Raw genomic sequence first — 7,519 nt, 5'->3', positions numbered from 1 at the left:
CCCTCTTAGGTTTTCTTTTCATTATATATGGCTAGATAAAGAAATAAGTGTAGATATAAGTGTAAATGCATGACCGCTTGTATATACACACCTGCATATACCCCCTTGCCTTTTCCACTGAGACAACAATGGGAACGGCAGAAATGACTTATTCCAACGATGGGGTAACAAAAGTATCAGTCGAGCCCAAGCATCTGGTTTCACCAGAAAGTAAGACAGCGCTCAAAGAATAGTAGGGGTATGCTCTAAGGACACGGCAATCAGCTTGAAGAGATTTCCATTGGCAAAATCTGAGATAATTTGGCCGTAAAGGTAATAGGTATATTGTAATAAATATACCGTAAAGCAATAGGTAATTACTACCCATGGAACAAAAAAGGAATTCATGAACTCATGCTGGTACTAAATAATTGAACTGAGAAACTGATAAGGAATGGGATATTGCCAGAGTCTGAACATATCACACCACCAAATCTTTATTAGTTACAAAAAGAAGATAGCTTTACTGTGAAGAAGGCTGAAAGACCTCCTTTAGTGAAGCGAGCAGAGTGGACATCTCCATTCATGAGATCGGCTGAGGCCGTGAGCCCCGGAGAGGATACAACGAGGGAAACTCAGTGTCATTTCCGTTACATTCATACCAAAGATGCAAAAAGTTGAGTATAGTCATTAGAAGGATCTGACATATTTGCTTATTTGCTTAATCCCCTCTGTATACGGTCAATCTCCTAACCAAGCCCAGTCAGCTGCTTGGCCCCCACCCCACCACCAGCTCCTCAGTCCTCAGCCGCAGTAGCCCTCAGCCTCGTGTCCTTCCTTCAAGGGGTGGATGTTCTCTCCACTATCTTATGTTATTACTCACTGGGGAAATTTTTACTGCACTTTTAGTTTTATAAAATGTTTCTGTTCAGAGACAAACACAGGTGTTTATTGTAGAAACTGCAAGATTTGGAAAGCACCATCCAGAATTACCTGTTGCTTTTTAGTGTATAATAAATACGATTTTTTTCTACGTTGTTCTTGTTAGGCGGGGAGATGTTATGAGATATTTTACAATATTAAATAATATCTTATAATTTTCCCCTTAATAATACTTCTTAAATTTTCATACTAATAAATAGTCCTTTTTTGTATTATTTTAATGACTGCATATCATGCCCCAGATTAATGTAATCAAAATTTTGGACATTGAGGGTGTGTCCAATATTCTTCTACTATAAACATTACTATATGTGTGTACTTTGCATAGACTTATGATTATTTCCTTATGATATAAAATTTCTGGAACAAAAAATTCATAACCTATTTTGATATTTATTACCAAAGGGCCCTCCAGATGTATTATAGCCATTTTTATTTCTGCTGACAGTATGAGAGCCCTGCAGCCCTTCCACATAAGCTATTATTGCTTTTTAAGGGTCTTTAATTAGTAATTTTATTTGTTATAATAATCTTATTTTTGCGAGATTAAGCATTTAAAAAATGTTTATTGGTGGGGTGCCTGGATGGCTCAGCTGGTTCAGCCTCCAACTCGTGATTTCAGCTGAGGTTCTGATCTCACAGTTCGTGAGCTCGAGCCCCACTTTGGCTCCATGCTGTCAGCATGGAGCCTGCTTGAGATTCTCTCTCCATCTCTGTCTGCCCCTTATTTATTTATCAAAATAAATAAGTAAACTTAAAAAAAAAAGCTCTTAAAAATTTTTATTGGCTTCTTGTGTTTCTTTTTTTTTTTTCATGAATTATTTCAACCCTTTTCAACATTCTTTGGAAATTGTCTTTCTTGAAAATTTATATTCATTTTCTGAGTTCGCTAATCCTAATAAAATATGATAATCCTCGATGTCAATTTAGATTTCCATCCCTGTCTTTGTAGAGCAATGAGAGATGCAGACACGTAACGAAAACTACAATACAAAATGAAAAGTATTTTAGCAGATACTTTTAAATTCTGATATGGAAATATACCCCAAGAAAGCATAAATCCTCAGTTGGAGGTCAGAAAAGTCTTCAGGAAGGAAACTACATTTAAGCGGGACTTTGAGGAGAAATGGGAGCTTTCCAGATGGTCAACTGAAGAAAATGTCTAGTGCGGAGGGATAACCATGATCAGACACATGAAACCATGAAAATGAGTGGCTTGTTTAGGAAAACATGGAAGAGTCTTATATAACTAGAATTTAAGATCCATACCTATTCAACACACATACACACACACACACACACACACACACAATATGTATGTATATCGCTTATATACTCAAAAAATTTCCAATTTAACCAAAGGTAATTGTAAGACTCAGATACTATTATAACTATCAAATGCCATATAAAAAGAGCAAATGTAAGAGATGTTTTCCTTTTTAATTTCCACTGAGGTAAATGTTTTTAACTGAGTTGTCACTTTTCACTTCGTAGCCAAAACCTTATATTTGGGGTTCATTTATTCAAGGTTTTTGATACTGATCCCTTCATCCCTTCATTTATTTTTAAAGTGTTTATAGACCACCTATATGTGAGCAAGCAATTGTGAAATTCAGAGAGTCCCTTTACATGGTTTTTAAGAAATGTATGAAATTCTTATGAATCTGTCACAAATTCATTGATATCAAAATGCAGTTATCCAAATGAAGCAATAAGTAAGTCTCTATGCTTCTGGCAAAAGTTTCACACCAAAACAAAAATAATTCTGTAAATGATCGTTAACATTTAGTGGCCCCAATTTTTTTTCTTAAGTTTCTATTTTTTTTTTTTTTAAATTTTTTTTTTTTCAACATTTATTTATTTTTGGGACAGAGAGAGACAGAGCATGAACGGGGGAGGAGCAGAGAGAGAGGGAGACACAGAATGGGAAACAGGCTCCAGGCTCTGAGCCATCAGCCCAGAGCCCGACGCGGGGCTCGAACTCACGGACCGCGAGATCGTGACCTGGTTGAAGTCGGACGCTTAACCGACTGCGCCACCCAGGCGCCCCATTAAGTTTCTATTTTTAAGCATATTATATTTGTCCTGTTTTATAAATATCTATTAATAAACTTAATAAAATTTTTATTTTAATTAAAAAGTAAGTTGTTTCCATACATACATAATGATCTCAAACACCTTGTCTTGTAAGTGTTCCTTATGTAGCTAATCCCAAACATGCACAAAACATGCTAGTTTCACATGCTAGTTTCAGACACACTATATCTGAAACTTTACAAATATACTTTAAACTCTTAAGCCTATATAAAAGCATCAAATCATAAATTAAAAAGTACTTAACTGAATTCCTCTTCAATGAAGGCACTTGGAAAATACTGTAAGGAATGAAAATTTGGGGCAGAACCCTGTAAGTAGAAAAATCTCCAAGCCAATTAAAGAGGATAAGTCAGTACCAATGTTAAAAAAGTAAAGAACAACACAAAAGTTAAATAGTAATTATGATAATTACTCAAGGGTTGTAACCAAGCAGTATATTATTAATAGCCAAGTGTAATGCATATCCATGATGTACTAAAATGTCAAACAGAAAGAATTCAGAGTGGAGCCAGAATGACTTTGGAAGATTCTTTGTCTTTAATTTCCAGAAAATGAAACCAATAGTATTCATCAACATCTGTTAAATCTTTTTCCCCATCCTGTAGAAGATATTTCATCTACTTACTTTTTCTTTGTTCTCCTTTCCAAAATGTGGCAGTTTAAATGACTGCAAAGTCGATAATGTCCTTTGAAACATAAATCTCTGCCAACTTGTTCAGATTTTGCTGACCACACAACTGATTCCACCATTTTGGCTGAGTCAACAGTTTCCTATCAATTTATTCAGATGGATGAATTACTTGCATGTGTCACTACACTGATGTAAACTCAGGTGAGATCCTCTGAATTTTCCCATAGGAGCCCACCCACTGGTCATAACATCAGCATACGTTCAATTCTGCTGGCTTCCTGACACAAATACTGGCAGGGTCAGGAGGCTAAGGTGAGTTCTAGGTTTCCAATTTGCACACCACCATTGCTAATATTTTTTCCACTCCTTCCCAATGTGAATCCAATCTTGACGTTCATTAACATAATTATAACTGAATCCATTTCCACATCTAGAGTAATTAGTCATAAAAATCTTACACATTTGTTAAAAACAATGTAAAAGAACTCTCTGAATTTCAAACTGCTTGTTCGCATGGAGGTGATCCATAAATACTTTAAAAGTAAACGAAGGGATGAATGGATTAGTATCAAAAGCCTTGAATAAATGACCCCCAGTGCTAAAGCTTCAGCTAATAAGTGAAAAGTAACATTTGGGGGTTCCAAAACATCACATTGTACAAACTAAATATATGCAATGTTTAAAAATAAAGAATAAAAATAGGGGACATCTATTTTGATGTATTTCTATATTTTTTTCATGTGTACGTATGTATAATAAACATTTTCCGTGTAAGTAAATGTTCCAAGAACATAATCCAGAAGTAAATATTAAATATAGTCTTAACAATATTGCACAGGATGCTGGCATAAAAATCCTAAACAGTATTTTGAAGTCAGGGAAGCTGTTACTCCAGATTTCCAAGTAGCTGCAGTTAGTGGATATCATTCAATTAGATATAGATGCCAGGGAAAAACTACGACTCTTAAAGTAGACAAATATTAGGGTGCCTGGGTGGCTCAGTCGGTTGGGCGTCCGACTTCGGCTCAGGTCATGATCTCGTGGTCCGTGGGTTCGAGTCCCGCGTCGGGCTCTGGGCTGACAGCTCAGAGCCTGGGGCCTGTTTCAGATTCTGTGTCTCCCTCTCTCTCTGACCTTCCCCCGTTCATGCTCTGTCTCTCTCTGTCTCAAAAATGAATAAATGTTAAAAAAAAATAAAAATTAAAAAAAATAAATAAATAAAGTAGACAAATATTTTACAAGACAGTTTTTTTTTTTTCCCCGTTTGCCAACCTGAAAAACGTCTTTCACACTATGAAGCAATGCATGTATCATACAGGAAGGAATTTTGTAGCCAAGCAGATTATTCCTTCTCACACCACATAACAATGCACTTAGCTGGGCCAAGTTTTCAACACAATGTAATTATAGAGAATTTTCTTATAGACTCACATGGAAGGTTTTTAAGAAAAATAACAATAATAATTAATAAGAGTCAGAATAGGGATAGCTAAATATTCTGGGAATGTGTATTCATGAAGTTACTGATTGCTAAAAGTAAATACCAGATACCTACTTTTAGCCGAAGTGCAATTCCAAAGCAGAGCCTCCCTTTACCTCAGCTTCCTGATGCTTGATTTCTAAAGCGATGACCACCAAGGGGAAGTTTCATTGTCATGGAGGCAACATAGTCTAAGGGCAGAACCTTCTAGCAGTTGGTCAGGAAAACTGTGATTTTTTTTTTTTCTACTTACTCAGAGAGACCACAGGCGGGGTGGCGGGGCGGGGGGGGGGGGGGGGGGGGGGGGAGGGGGAGAATCAGATTTTTGAGTATCTGTGTATCTACATTAAGTGGAAATAATCTCTGTTTTTCCCACCTAGCGGGACCCAAAATGACACTGAATTTTGACAAAATGTGTTATTAGTTAACGAGATAATAACGATGTGCCTTGCTTCTAACACAATTCTCTAGGTTTTGGTTTGTGTTTTGTTTTGTTTCAGGTAGAGATTTTTGCTTCGAGTTTTGTTTGTGTTTTGTTTTTGTTGTATTTGGAAGCTCACCACAGACACGGTCCAAGTTTGAAGGAGAATCATTATTCCCTAGAGTATAATTGTTGGTTGGCTTCAGTAGAGACAAGGTGGGAGGGGATAGAAAAGTCACATCACCTCAACACACTAGGATCATATTCTCTCCTGTAACACAATGAGAATAAATACAGACTCCCCATTCATTATAATAAACGCAGAAACGTCCGATTCGTTCGTCATTCTGAAATCAAGTACTAAATGATGCTGAAAATAAATGCGCCATGGATAGAGATGGAAAATTTTATATTCTAAATGTTATAAAATAAAGAAACAAAATATTTTTAATAATTGGATGTGATCTACTTTCAATTTTTTAAGATTTTTCTTTAGTGAAGCTCAATTAATTTCATACCTATTATCTCAATTCCCTTTACAACTTTCCCGTGCAAGTGATCCTCAAATTTTTCACACCATTACTTTTAAATGAAAAGTGTTAGAATTCCATATATAAATACATTTGAATTTGTTAGAAATGGTTGCGAGAGAGAACAGTATAATATTTTAACACCAATTTGACTGTATTTTACATGGTTTGTTGTCGATAGGGAGTTCGTCATAGAAACTCAAAATGTCGAATCTCTTTCATCCAATTTCTTGCAGAATAATTTTAGGTACCATACATCCTATAAAGTGAAGATTCCTCTTTTTACTCCTCCAACTCCATTTCTTTGTTAAACCTTTCAATATCACAAATAAATCCTATCTTAGACATTGATTTGGCCACATTATTTCAACTTACATAGATAAGATTTCAATACCAATTTCTATTTCTCAAATGTGGATTTAACTTTTGATCATTTATATGTTGATCCAATGAGAGATATGATGAAACTGGTTCCATTATCTTATCTTAGACACCTGCAGTCACTCACTAACATCACAAAGCTGTCCAAAGTTCTATAGGGTCCTCTGCTGCTAAAAGCAAGACTAAAATGAGCATCCAAACATCTCCATGGGAACAGCCAAACATACCAGAATACTGAGCAATGTGTTTGGAAGGCCAAGTGTATTTTGCTGAAAGCCTCCATAACAAGAGTAGAGCCTTTGAGAAAAGAGATTCTAAGAGGGGCCATTATATAAAATCGAGTCAACTGCTTATTTGGAAAAGATCTTTGGTATACAAGACACTGATCTACTTTGTCTTAAATATGTATCACATTGACTCAATTTATTATAATGAATGGAATATGGCTAGTTCTGTTAATAAATAGATTGATACTTCATATTAAGAGCATAAACCTTGGCATCAGACAAAACTGGGTTCGTATCCTGGTGCAATTGTCAATTATGTGGTTTGGGGTAATGTACTTGAACTCTAAATCTGTCTCCTTTTTTTTTTTAATTTTTTTTTTTAACTTTTATTTATTTTTGGGACAGAGAGAGACAGAGCATGAACGGGGGAGGGGCAGAGAGAGAGGGAGACACAGAATCGGAAGCAGGCTCCAGGCTCTGAGCCATCAGCCCAGAGCCCGACGCGGGGCTCGAACTCACGGACCGCAAGATCGTGACCTGAGCTGAAGTCGGACGCTTAACCGACTGAGCCACCCAGGCGCCCCAATCTGTCTCCTTTTTAAATCAATAATAGTAACTACTTCATAGTTTAGGGTTACTCTAAAGATTCAATGAGATTACCCATAGAAAGTATTTAGCAGTTTTATGAACATTGGTAAGTACTCAATAAGTGATAACTACATTAAGAAACCTATGTCGGGGCGCCTGGGTGGCGCAGTCGGTTAAGCGTCCGACTTCAGCCAGGTCACGATCTCGCGGTCCCGGAGTTCGAGCCTCACCTCAGGCTCTGGG

The sequence above is a fragment of the Prionailurus bengalensis genome, chromosome E4, assembly GCF_016509475.1.
Source record: "Prionailurus bengalensis isolate Pbe53 chromosome E4, Fcat_Pben_1.1_paternal_pri, whole genome shotgun sequence".
NCBI classification, from domain to species: domain Eukaryota; kingdom Metazoa; phylum Chordata; class Mammalia; order Carnivora; family Felidae; genus Prionailurus; species Prionailurus bengalensis.
This window is presented reverse-complemented; position numbering follows the sequence as displayed.